Source organism: Tachysurus vachellii, chromosome 8 (genome assembly GCF_030014155.1).
Source record: "Tachysurus vachellii isolate PV-2020 chromosome 8, HZAU_Pvac_v1, whole genome shotgun sequence".
NCBI lineage: Eukaryota > Metazoa > Chordata > Actinopteri > Siluriformes > Bagridae > Tachysurus > Tachysurus vachellii.
Genome location: NC_083467.1, coordinates 23,103,195 through 23,117,533, shown reverse-complemented (window position 1 = coordinate 23,117,533; position 14,339 = coordinate 23,103,195). Strand labels below are relative to the sequence as shown.

At 40.1% G+C, this 14,339-nt stretch overlaps 1 protein-coding gene across 1 annotated transcript in view; it reads right to left on the bottom strand.

Moving 5' to 3' along the window:
- Nucleotides 1–13,559, bottom strand: part of gpr156 (G protein-coupled receptor 156) — a 32,175-nt gene extending 18,616 nt beyond the window's left edge. The window contains exon 1 of the mRNA XM_060876965.1: nt 13,362–13,559. The gene's annotated coding sequence lies outside the window, so the exon portion shown is untranslated. The remainder of the gene's footprint in view (nt 1–13,361) is intronic.
- Between the last annotated feature and the right edge of the window lie 780 nt (nt 13,560–14,339).

The window sequence follows — 14,339 nt, the reverse complement described above, 5'->3', positions numbered from 1 at the left end:
TCTTGTTGATTAGAGATAAATACAAGCACAAATATAAATATTAAATATAAGTCTAATAATAATCTTGAATTTGTTTCTTAGGTTCTGTAAATCTGCCTTGTGTCCATTGTTGGACATTGTCCATTGTCCAATGTCCATTGTTAAAAGCCCTATATAAATGAATTGAATTTGCATGACAGTACCATACAATATCACCTTCTATAACCTTTGATAATCCAATATATTGAATATGTGCGATATCTACTGCTTTATGCCTGCACACACTGTTTCCATCGTGTGTTGCCCTACATCTGAGTAGTTCTGTACAACTATAGTACAATCATTTTATTGTACATCTTCGTTCTGAATAATTTACTGCATTGTAAAAGATGTTTCTCCCCAATATTTAACATGTAATGTGGTGTATATTAGAACAAGAGAAACATAATGCAACTGCTATACTATAACATACCACCAGATAGCAGTGCATCATTCATTCATTCATTTATTCACATAGGACAAATAAATCTGACTGAAATAAAGTGTCGTTTTGGTTTTTTTTTGCGTTGTGTAATCACTTTAAACATTCACATAGGAATTCACAGCCCTGAGAAATGAAGACAAGTAATTATTGCGAATCCACCCTTTTACATAATAGCAACTCAGCACAAAATACATAAACACTCCACTCCTGAACCCTAAATGAGAGAGAAGAGGGATAAAAAAACAAACAAAACAAAACACACAGGCCTGTCTGTAGTACACTGCACTAAATCTCACAAACACAGCTTCGTCACACGCAAGCACGTATGCAGCGTACGCCTCAAAAGGATAAAAAAAGGTGAAAGGATTGTGGGTTCAAGAAAAAGAGAAAAAAGTGATCTCCGAGCACGTCTGCAGAGCCGGTGTGTGTTGTGTGTTATGAATTGAGGTGCAGCCTGTGTGATGGTTAAAGCTTAAATGTTGCATGGACTTGTTATAGATTCGAAGCTTCCATGTTTGTATAGACGGGAAAATCTCCTGAGATTAACTGGGCACATTTGTGTGTGTGTGTGTGTGTGTGTGTGTGTGTGTGTGTGTGTGTGTGTTACAACATTACTGAACATGTCTAGAGTTTCACATGAAAACTTTGGTCTGTATGACACGGAAATATCTATAATAAAGAGTCGACTGTCCCAGAACTAGTACAGTTTTAGAATTTAATCCTCCCCATAATTATTTTTTAAACTTCAACAAAAAGAAAATTTGTCTGTTTTACAAAGCAGAAGTCCAAGAAGCAACAGTTATATCCAGTGTTTCCACTTGTGAACTTGTCACACGTAAATACCTTCTTTTGAATCACAGTAAACCTAAAACGCTCTAAAAGACATGTTTGCTAAAAAGAAATCCTCAAAAGATACAGAGCTTAATCTGATCTATTCGATTGCTTCTGTCATGTAATAGAGAAACATCCACAATGCTGTAATGTATACAAGGCTCTCAAGTTTTGAAGACAGGCAAGCGTGACATCTCCAATCCCCCCGCACCCAGAGTTGTTGTGTTTGGTAAGGATCACTGACTGCAATTTAACCAAATACAAAGTATTTGTTTAATTTCCATTTATTAATTTGTGTGTGAGAGAGAGAGAGAGAGAGATTATGATTATTGTTTATTGTAAGTGTTTGTTGCCTTTTTGGACTCCTTTATCATTTGTAATTCGGCTCAAGCCCAGCCATTTTTAGGGTCATGATTGAGGACAATGTCCCGTCCAGAGACAAGCTGTTTTGTGTTGAGGTTTTGTTCAAACCGACCATCGAAAATACCCTCGCTAATGAATATGTATTTTTTTTCATTGGTTGTTGCGTTAAATCTTACCCAGATACAATAGTGCTATTTTCTGATTGGCTATTATGTAGCCTCTTTTTTTGATTGGCTGATAAGTGTCTAAGAGCTCCAGAGGAGACAGGTTCCATAGAGACAGCGGTGCGGACTGATGAAAGCGTGATAAAAGACCGACATTTGACGAGACATTTGATAAAAGACCGACATTTGACGAGATTGTTTCAAACGCAGGTTCATTACGCCCTTCTATATGAAGGAGCAAATACTTTCACCCACTCTTCATCTGGGTTGACTTCATTAATTAAGAAACCTTATGTCACATTATCCACATTAATACTATAACTCCAAAGAATGCCAAAAAATGGAATTTGCTTCTGTTTTGTCGTGTCCATGTTCGGCATTGAACGTCTTTCTCCTGTCGCGCTCCACAGTGGTGCTTAATATAAAGCTCATATGAAAGTAAACACTCTGGGATTTAAGAATTTGTAGTTTTTCTGTTTTTATCTAGCCTACTAGGGGCAATATATTCACACAAACGTGACTTCAAAGCAAACGATGGTATCAAACTCATTCTGCTCTCTGAGAAGCTCCGAATGCTTGTACATAAAGGTCTGAAGCTGTTATCTTTCATTCATTCATCTTCTACCGCTTATCCGAACTACCTCGGGTCACGGGGAGCCTGTGCCTATCTCAGGCGTCATCGTGCATCAAGGCAGGATACACACTGGACGGAGTGCCAACCCATCACAGGGCACACACACTCATTCACTCACACAATCACACACTACGGACAATTTTCCAGAGATGCCAATCAACCTACCATGCATGTCTTTGGACCGGGGGAGGAAACCGGAGTACCCGGAGGAAACCCCCGAGGCACGGGGAGAACATGCAAACTCCACACACACAAGGTGGAGGTGGGAATCGAACCCCCGACCCTGGAGGTGTGAGGCGAACGTGCTAACCACTAAGCCACCGTGCCCCCCCGCTGTTATCTTTAACCATTAAAATTTTGTGTAAGTTTATCAACAGAAAGTAAAACACATGTCTCATACTGAAAGCTAACAGAGTCCTGACTCACTTTATATCAAACTGATCAAATAATTCAGTTGTTTATATCAAATAAAAATGTCAGATACGTCAATTTAACGCCAGCGTATTGGTAATAAATGTTAAACACTAGATAAATACACTTCTGTACACACATTTAGTGCTTCTGATTGCTTAGAAAGTGTTGATTTATTTCTTACAACAGCAGCTCGTACGCTAGAGCCAACTTAAATATTTGGTTTAATTCTTCTTTTAATACAATATTGTTTACATAGTAACGGTCACTCGTATACTGTACTCATGTATATGCCACTCCTGAGCGCTCAGTGTTCCGAGTTTCTAGCCCGATCGTCTCTTCTTATGGAGCTACCGCGTCAATCCTGACATTCTACGGCTGGTTGGAGTCTTGTCGCCCGGTGGTCACCTTGCCAGGGATTGATCTGCATGGTCAGCCAGTGTCTCATGGGATTGTTGTGTATGAAGCTGCCCGAAGACTGTCATGCCTTCTTTTAAACCAATGTTGTGTCAGTCAGATGTATAATCTGTTTTTTATCAGCAAACAGGTCTGCGCTGAACTCAGAGTTTATGATGACTATACTAAAATTATAAACTGTTGTAGAAAAGACATTAATTACGTTTACATTATTTCCTGTCCAGTGTCACCCAAATGAGGATGAAGTTCCCTTCTGAGCCTGGTTCCTCTCAAGGTTTCTTCCTCATATCATTTTTTCTTCTTCTTCTTCTTCTTCTTCTTCTTATTATTATTATTATTATTATTTCCTTTTTTCTCTCTCTTCTGTTTCCATACTTCTGTAAATCTGCTTTGAGACAATGGGGAATTGTTGTTTGTGCTATACAAATAAATTCAATTTGAAATTTGAATATATATATATATATATATATATATAAGGACTAGTATGGTGGACACTTGATATAATCTAAGCCAATTTTTAATAAAGAGATTTTTAAAAACATGATTTTTAGGACACAAGTCTAAAGGAGGTTTAAAATTCAGAGAAGATGACATGGTTAGCATGAAATTAGCAGTGGTCTACATTTCCCATCAGCCCCTGCATGTCACATGATCACAACACTCACCTGAGTCCCATCTCATGCTGAAGAGCACCACTATTTAAGTTCCTGTATATCTAAGCTTGTGTTGTTGCCTAACGGCCCATAGTCTTGTTTCTAGTCTTAATATTTTTGCCTTTGTCTTGTGCGTCACTGAGATTTCTGTGTTTGTTCCTTCTACACTTGGTAATTATAGGCTACATTTGCAACTGCTGCCTCTATGAATACCTGACAGAAAGAGTCTACAGTGTTGTACATATTTCAAAACAGAGGAATATCCAGGCTGTGGTTTGTTTAAAACATGACAAGCAGCATTTTTATGGTCTTGATGATGAAACTGTTACCTTGCCACAATGAAACTGATAACATGAACAAACTTGCTTTGCTAACTTTCACAGACAATAAAATTAAAAGTGTGATGTTTTACATTATTCACTCTTATTCAGACTGTACATTTTAACCCAACAAAGCAATTAAGAACCTGGGATATTGATGGACCTGGGATTTGAACTCACAACCTTCTGATTGACAGTCTAACATCTTAACCACTAGGCTATCTGCTGCACGCAAAGTGGAATGAGGATTGATTCTCCATCGCTGATTATTTTCCTATTATAGCACACCGCATTAACTTTCACCCCTTACGTACTATATGATACTCTCTGTTTAATTGCTGCTTCGTGTCCTCAGACGTGTGTGTGTGTCATATCACAAGTTTGATGTCTGTGTATGTGGAAAAAACAAGTGTTAATATGTTTGAATGATTAAGTGTGAATAAGCGTTCATGACTTCATGGCTGTAAACAGTCTGTAACGTGTCACCTCTGTGCATGACTAATCGCTTGGGTTGAATATCTATCTGTTTAAAAAGCCTCAGGCGTTGTACTGCTCAGTTACACACACACATCACCATATAAACCATAGATAATATGGAGTGCATTAAATCATGACGCTAGCTGAGACACAAACAAGGGCTGTTAATGTTACGCTAGACACAAGAACGCAGAAGAGCAGCATATCGATCTGTTTTACGACACTTTCAGACCTGTTTGGTCAGGAAGAAAGAATCTGAGTGAAACGAATACTTACCTTTCTTTTTTATTTATGATTGAACATACTAGAGAACCAAAATATATACAGTATATATAATATAACTGGTTGAAAGTGTGTGTGGGATGGACAAATACATTTTTTTGTGCATTAGTCAAAAATATTAAGGGTGGTTTGGTGGTTAGCACATTTGCCTTGCACCTCCAAGGTCAAGGAAGGAGTCTGCATGTTGTTCCTGAGCTTCAGGTGTTTCTCTGAGTACTACGGTTTCCTCCTGCAAATCAGTGATGGTCATTCACTGGCGCTTTTGGTGGTGGACAGGGGTCAGCATGGGCACCCTGAATGTCTGCGGCTATGCAGCACCATACGCATTAAGCTGCGATGCATTGTGTATTCTGACACCTTTACATCAGAGCTAGCATTAACTTTATCAGCAATTTGAGCTACGGTAACTCATCTGTTGGATCGGATAACATGGGCCAGCCTTCGCTCCCAACATGCATCCATGAGCCTTGGTTGCCCATGACCCTGTCGCTGGTTCGCCACTATTCCTATCCTTGGAGCACTTTTGATAGATACTGACCACTGCAAACCAGGAACACTCCACAAGTTGGAGATGCTCTGACCCAGTCGTCTAGCCCTTGTCAATCGCTCGAATCCTTTCGCTTGCCCATTTTCCTGCTTCTAACACATTGACTTTGAGGACAAAATGTTCACTTGCTGCCTAATAAATCCCACTGACTAACAAGTGAAGTGATAAAGAGATAATCAGTGTTATTCGTGTCACCTGTCAGTGGTCATAATGATATGCCTGATCTGTGTATAACTGTGATTTGCCTTCCAGAGAAAACCAGTGTCATAAGTGTGGCTATAGAAAATTATTCGTCACCTTCTGACCTATCAGATTGGAGAATTAAACAGCGATGTGGAATAAAACCTATGACTCAATGACTACTATGAATTATACCATAACTACCACAAAATGAATAGGATATGATGGTCACAGATTGAATGAATCCTTGTATTATTTCACACACCAGTGATGATCATTCATTTACACACAAGTGACAAATTAAAGAAAAAAAACCTTGGCTTGAAGGGGGACATATATTTATTTTCAATTTTCTCTGAAACCAATCCAAATCCTATAAAGAAGCATTACCATTCCGATGGGCGTGGTCCCTTCTAGGATGTCTCCACCCACATGCACAAGGCAAGAGGCCTCACTAAAAGGTTTGTTAAAGGTGGGGTGCACGATGTTTGAAAGCCAATGTTGACATTTGAAATCACTAAAACAAACACGCCCCTAACCCAAATGGGTGTCACCCCTGTTTTGATAGCTCCGCCCACACATACATACGTAAACCAGGCAACTATTATGGCGGAACCTGCTGGGGCAGCTGGCCGAGGGGATATTTTTATCAATAAATGACCTCAATGAGTAATACTATGGTAATACAGGTCAAATGTGTTTTTGTAGTACTGTGTGTTGTACCGTGAAAGGTTTAGCTCCGTTTCACGCGGAAGACGACGTTCAACACCTAGAACCCGAGGCAGAGGTAATGGCAGGTATCCGTGTTTCAATCGCTTTCGGCTAATGTCAGACATGCACACTGAACACTCTCTCCGCCCCATATTGACATGACACGCCCCTTTCTGCTTATTGGCTACACTTTTGTTTTGTTATTCGGCCCGACTCAGTTTTCTGAAGCATTTTTCAAACACCGTGTACCGCACCTTTAAAGCAGTGAAATGATGTAAATCATATGTTATAGTTCTCACAGACACCACATCTTGCCAGATTTTGCGTGATGAGCTAGACAGTTCTTTCTCACCACCACCATCATCATCATCATCAGCACACCTGCATGAATACGAGGAACAGCGTCATTGTTCCAGAGAATCTGTGCTAAGGTGCATAGAAGCTGTTTTGCCAGTTTGTTATGGCCCAACATCTTACAAAAACATGTGTACACACGACAGTACTGTATAAAATAAAACCACCAAGAAACGAAGACGTGCTCCTGTATAGAAAGCGCATTTTTGGACTATACTGACACAGTGAAGTACAACACCATTTATCCAAATAGGTTCCTCACCCACACTCAATCACATGACTCAGCTCATAAAATGTCTGCAGAGCCGTATCAGGTGTGCTGGAGTGAAGGAAGCATACTCCAAGTAAGCAGAAGAGGATTCAGAACAACAGCATTAATCATCATCTGTTACTCATTAAGGTTTCTATCCTAAATGCATTGAGTCTTACACTGCTTACAATTTCTCTTAGATGATATGAGTCACAGACACACACACACTAGTACAAACACACACACTAGTTTTAACAAGGATTTCCTCCGTTATATATAAACATAAAGTCTAACTTGGTGTCAATAATGTCTAAAACACAACCACACAACTCTTACACCTATACAGTATTTAATAAAGTGTATTAGTTTACATTAGCACTTTTGAATTAGAGATTCTGATTGGTCAGAAAGTGTTGATTCATTTTCTATAACACTATAAAACATGAAAGTTTTTAAGTCGGCAGGTAAAATTTTATTTCTAACCATCTTGAAATATCTTACAGTGCAGCAGCTCTGCTAAGGCTTTAAGGTTTTTTAATGTTTTATATTAATCGATTAATACGTTTTACAGAAACAGCTCATTCACAGTGACTGATATTGCAGGTGCTCCACATAAATGAATGATAAACGGATTTACGAAGGTGTCGATATCTAACAAAGTGAAAAAAAATGAAATGCTTTCTGTATGATGAGGTTATAGAACATTTATAGACAGAATCTCTAATGTCAGCTTAATGTAACCGTCAGTAACAGCCAACACTGTGATTTATAATAGTCAATCAAATTGATTTCAATTGAAGCTGTAACTGAAACGTAAGTGATAACTGAAACATTTTTGCAGGGCACTCAAATTTTAGAAATACGGAAGCGTGACATCGAAAGCGAAAATACCCTCTCTAATGTTTTTTTTTCATTGGTTGTTGTGTTAAATCTTACCCCAATAATGCTATTTTCTGATTGGCTATTGTGTAGCCTCTTTTCTTGATTGGCTGATAAGTGTCAGACTCGACTAAGAACTCCAGGGGAGACGTGCTTGATTCCTGCCCGGTTCCATAGAGACAGCAGTGCGGACAGAGACATTTTGGGCGCTGCGGCTTATTAAATATATGATAAATAGTCAAAAAGTTTTTCTGCGTGAGAAATACGATGTGTGGCGGGAGAGCGTGAGAAAAGACCGACATGAGTGACTGTCACTCTCAATGCGTAACACTTGACAGCCCTGTGTTTCTCTCTGGGACGTTATAAAGCATTAAATGTAACTAGAAGGTGTAGATAACTGCCTCTGAGTGTGGTGTAGTTTAAAAAGGTTGATATATGAAATGTGACACTTTGTTCTAATATCCATTTCAGCTGAAGCAAAAGTGGATAAACTGTCATGTCTTTTCATTTCTCTGTTTGGAGTGAAATTAAGTCTCTGCTTGAGTCGAAGCTCTCAGACCATCACAGCTTGCTGTAGTATTCTGAAAATACAGGAAAGTCTCGCCTCTAAAACTGGTATCTTACTCTTAAAAAGTGCACATAACAGAATCTACACCCTAACTTCCTCATCCTGTAATCACTCACAGCCACTAATGTTCGCATGTCCGGTTCGTTTGCGAATGGAAAAGAAAGTCAGTCCCAGATCACACTGAGAGGCAATCACTCAACGACTCCACACAGTTTTGTGCAAATGGGTGATAATGAGACTTGCATTTTACACAGTGCACTGGTAAACTAGTAGCTCTGTACAGTCTGTAAGTCTGTTATAGGGGCAGTATGGTTAGAGAGTTTGACTCCTAACCCTAAGGTTGTGGGTTCAAGTCTCAGGCCGGCCACGACTGAGGTGCCCTTGAGCAAGGCACCGAACCCCCCCAACTGCTCCCCGGGCGCCGCAGCATAAATGGCTGCCCACTGCTCCGGGTGTGTGTTCACGGTGTGTGTGTGTTCACTGCTGTGTGTGTGCAAATGGGTTAAATGCAGAGAACGAATACTGAGTATGGGTCATCATACTTAGCCGTATGTCATGTCACTTTCGCTTTAGCCAAAGTCACACTAAACAAGCTAAATGATTTAAGACAAATATTTTTTTTTATTTCTCAGATGACGCTCACTGCTGGATGATCTGTAGCTGGGTATTTGATACTAGGTTAATATTTTGATATCCGTATACTGTTAAACGAATACATTTCAGCTGCTTATCCTATATATCGTTCCTTCTACTGTTCAACATTTAAAAAAATCGAGTGTAAAATTGACACTGCTGATTTCTATGTTCTGGGTGGTTTATAAATTCCTTTGCTTCCTCTTACAAAATGCTGTCGTCACTTTCCCAATTTTAGAGCCACAGTTTACCGTTTCCTGCTGAGAAAGGCATTTCCGAGCATTTTTCACCAGCACTCAGTCCATCCAACGAGCCATGCGCTCAACTACGCAGTGGAGAGGAAAAGGTCTCCAAAGGTCGTGCATCAACTGCCTCGAGTCGTGTCTCCCGACCCAGTCCACAGAGACACACAGACCGATTTGAGATCCCAAAGCAGATTTACAGTATTAGTATACGGTTCAGTAATGAACTCTGAAAGAGAGAAAAATCCTGTCTCTCTTTCAGCGAGGGGAAAACGAGGGTTGCGCTGGGAAACACTGACCTTGACGTGACCTAGAAATTAAACTTAATTGAAAAAAAAAAACAGTGTTAAGTAAATAACTAACCAATTAACAGCTTCCATCATTTCACTATTATATGACTATCAGTACATCTACAGCTAAACTAATAGGTTCTGTATAGCTCTTTCTACTTACTCTTATTACATTTAAAAGTAACTAGATGCTTACAGTACTGTAGTATTTTTGTAGTAAGCTTGGATAAATGTGTAACAGGGTCAGAATTTAGTGTTGACTGGAGGCAAAAATGGCACCGAAAAATGACCAAAACTCCCCCGATATTTTAATTGAAAAGGTAAAACATTTGTTTATTCCTGTTGTTATTAAGAACATTTGTCAAACTATTAAATATATAAACCAATCCAGTACAGTCTCACATCGATTAGGCATCAAAAACTCCATCAAAACAAACAGCGGTGACGTACTGTATCTACTAATTTGTACTACTGTGGTGAGGAAAATGGACTGTTTCGATACTGAAACTCATGGTAATGTTGATCCGGAGATCTTTCAAAAGAAAGAAAAAAGAAAGATACAGTAGGAAGGAAGGAAGAAAGGAAGGAAGGAAGAAAGAAAGAAAGAAAGAAAGAAAGAAAGAAAGAAAGAAAGAAAGAAAGAAAGAAAGAAAGAAAAACTTTAAAGTTGATTGTGACTACAAATAAAAATATCAAGAGTCTAATGGAAATGGGTGATGTTATGTGTTTAAAAGAAAAAGTGATAATAAATGCTCCTGAAAATCAACACCAGAGGGCAAATATATTTCCGGCCCTAGTGTGTACCATAGGTCTATGTTTACTTATTTGCTAAAGTTCCTCTGAATCTAAACTCAACAAGTCAGCAACTTAAGTCCAAACGTTCCAGCAGTATTTACATGGGGAAGTATGTCTGCATGTCTGTATGTCTGTATGTCTGCATGTCTGTATGTCTGTATGTCTGCATGTCTGTATGTCTGCATGTCTGCATGTCTGTATGTCTGCATGTCTGCATGTCTGTATGTCTGCATGTCTGCATGTCTGTATGTCTGCATGTCTGCATGTCTGCATGTCTGTATGTCTGTATGTCTGCATGTCTGCATGTCTGTATGTCTGTATGTCTGCATGTCTGCATGTCTGCATGTCTGTATGTCTGTATGTCTGCATGTCTGCATGTCTGTATGTCTGCATGTCTGCACGTCTGTATTGTCTGCATGTCTGTATGTCTGCATGTCTGTATGTCTGCACGTCTGCACGACTGCATGTCTGCATGTCTGCATGTCTGCACGTCTGCATGTCTGTATGTCTGCATGTCTGTATTGTCTGCATGTCTGTATGTCTGCACGTCTGTACGTCTGCACGTCTGTACGTCTGTACGTCTGCACGTCTGTACGTCTGCACATCTGTACGTCTGCACTTCTGTATGTCTGTATGTCTGCACGTCTGCACGTCTGTACGTTTGTACGTCTGCACGTCTGTATGTCTGTATGTCTGCACGTCTGTACGTTTGTACGTCTGCACGTCTGTATGTCTGTATGTCTTCAGAGATGAGTTACTCACATGCTCAAGTCAATATTATGGTTACCTGAATTAGATTATTCAGAGACAAGCAGACTGTTCCACTATATACCACTGATTTAGTGTGGAAAGCTGATGTAGAGCATAAAACCTGATGTCACATCATCTGAATTGAATGCAACAGAAATAGTGTTATGTATCAAACGCACATCATATAAAACAGCAACGTAACAACAGAATGAATAAATTGATAATAAAAATAACTTTGACAAATTTCACATATAGCCACTGCATAAAAAGTCACTGAATAAAAAATGGCTGAAAACGTCACAACAACAACACCATTATGACCAAATGTTACATGTGTGGAAAAATTTGCAGTTTTAATTTGTAGCCCCTGTGAGAACCCAGTGAAAGTGTGAAGTGAACGTGCCAGTATTCTGTTGAGGTGTCCTTCCTCATCCGATTTTCTTTTACAGTCATGTTTGCTGAATAGTTTATCTTTCCAGCAATATTATCATAGGTTGTCTTGTGTTATTTCAGCCAAAAATGTCAGCAACAAAACCTAAATATTAGGGCATAGATGGCACAGTTCAGTGTGTGAAAGGCGTTTCGGTACACCTGCGTCTACACAATAGCATTGACAGAATCTGTCCACGGTGACAGAGGTGTGTATTTTCCTTTTGAAGTGGATTTTACCGTCATTAAAGAGCAATGCTACAAATGTGGCCTTGGGCGGAGAGCACGCACATCTAATAAAAATGCAGTGTAAATGTGAACTACTTTCCAAACCTTGTTAGATATGTTCTGTTTAGAATAGAGTTTGTTATAGTCTTTCTTTTTTAGGTTCATTTGTTTAAAATGTTATAGACAGATTGCAGTTGATTGAAGGCACATGCACAATTTACGTAAGCACAAAGTATTGCCAAAAATAAAGCTACCTGCTACAAGCACGACGTGCACAACCCGTCTAAACGTTCGCATCTGAAATCTAAAGGACTGAATGGAGACAAAGCACGGCTATATTGCAACATTCCTTTTCACTTTGTAATCCCTTTAGCACTTGAGCTGATTTAAGTAAAGAATGCAGTTCTTGGTAAACCCCTACAGAGCAAAGAAAATGGATCAAGCCACAAAATGAAAAAGAAAGCCATTGGACGCACAGGGTAAATTTTTTACATGCAACACAAAGCCACATGTGGTTTGACTGACGGTGAATATTCTGTGGAAAAAAAATTATCCTATTATTTATGAGTTTATTAATAAACTGAATATAGGTTTCGTTGATGAAACAAGCAGGAACCTAAAGACATCTCTTATACACCGAGCGATGATGAATGCACTCAATGGATGTGACAGTGTGATTGACTTGGCTACAGTGGGAGTAAATAAACAAAAGAGCATGAAATATTCCGGTTCTTTAGTGCTATCTGTTCATTTAGTACGATTTTCAATATATTTTTTTAAGGGTTGGAGATCACAACCCACTACTGTCCATCTATCCATCCATCCATCTATTTTCTGTAATCCTACACAGGGTTGTGGTGAACCTGGGGTCTATTCCAGAGTACCCAGGACATAAGGTACTAACCCATCACAGTGCACAGTCTCTCTCTCTCTCTCTCTCTCTCTCTCTCTCTCACACACACACATACACACACACACAGTTTACAACAAATGTCTTTGGACTAGGGAGGAAACTGATGTAACCTGGAGGAAACCCCTGAGACCAGTGAGAACAAGAAAACTCAATACACATAGGGTGGAGTCCATAATATGACTGATCATTGTGCACATTTAAGGATTTAAATAGTGAAACTGTTTTCATTAAAAAAAAAAAAACTGTACCACATTTAATTGAGGCTGCATTTTTTTTTTTTTTTTTTTTATAATATATGCTGTATAGAAAAAACTATTATAAAAGCACCAATGATGGTCTTTTACACTTTTTAAATTACCTTACAGGTAACACTAAAGACACAAAGGATGAACTCTTATTGATACTAACGAAGTGAAAAGGAAAAGAACAATAAAAAAAAGTTGAATTTGTGACTTAAATAAATAAATTGTATTTGCGTAAAAGGCGAGAAATGGCTCACTTTTGACGCGCAGTTTGCGCAAACTTCAGTTTCGGTCACTTCAGTAGCTTCGATAGACACGAAAGGCGAAGTACAAACCTGTGTCAGAGGCGTGAATAGTGTCGGCTAATCCCAAATGAGTTTCTGTTTTTCCTTTCTCCATCCTCGGAGAGGCAAAAAAGCGTCCAGGTTGCGCGCGTCCATGACCACAAAAACTCACATGCGGTAAAATTCAGGTTTGTCTCTTAATAGAAACACGTCCATGTACAGTGTGTGGAGCGTGAGAGCTAACAGCTACAGAGCAGAGAGAGAGAGAGAGAGAGAGCAGAGAGAGAGAGAGAGAGAGAGAGAGAGAGAGAGCGCAGAGAGAGAGCAGAGAGAGAGAGAGAGAGAGAGAGAGAGAGAGAGAGAGCAGAGAGAGAGGGAGCAGAGAGAGAGAGGGAGAGAGAGAGAGAGAGAGCGCAGAGAGAGAGCAGAGAGAGAGAGAGAGAGCGCGCAGAGAGAGAGAGAGAGCAGAGAGAGAGGGAGCAGAGAGGGAGAGAGCGAGAGCGCAGAGAGAGAGCAGAGAGAGAGAGAGAGAGCGCAGAGAGAGAGCAGAGAGAGAGGGAGCAGAGAGAGAGAGAGAGAGCGCAGAGAGAGAGCAGAGAGAGAGGGAGCAGAGAGAGAGAGAGGGAGAGAGAGCGAGAGCGCAGAGAGAGAGCAGAGAGAGAGGGAGCAGAGAGAGCGAGAGCGCAGAGAGAGAGCAGAGAGAGAGGGAGCAGAGAGAGAGAGATTGAGAGAGAGAGAGAGCAGAGAGAGAGGGAGCAGAGAGAGAGAGAGCAGAGAGAGAGGGAGCAGAGAGAGAGAGAGGGAGAGAGAGAGAGCGCAGAAAGGGAGAGAGAGCGCAGAGAGAGAGCAGAGAGAGAGGGAGCAGAGAGAGAGAGGGAGAGAGAGCGCAGAGAGAGAGCAGAGAGAGAGGGAGCAGAGAGAGAGCGAGAGCGCAGAGAGAGAGCAGAGAGAGAGAGAGAGTGAGAGAGAGAGAGCGCAGAGAGAGAGCAGAGAGATAGAGAGAGAGTGAGAGAGAGAGAGAGCAGAGAG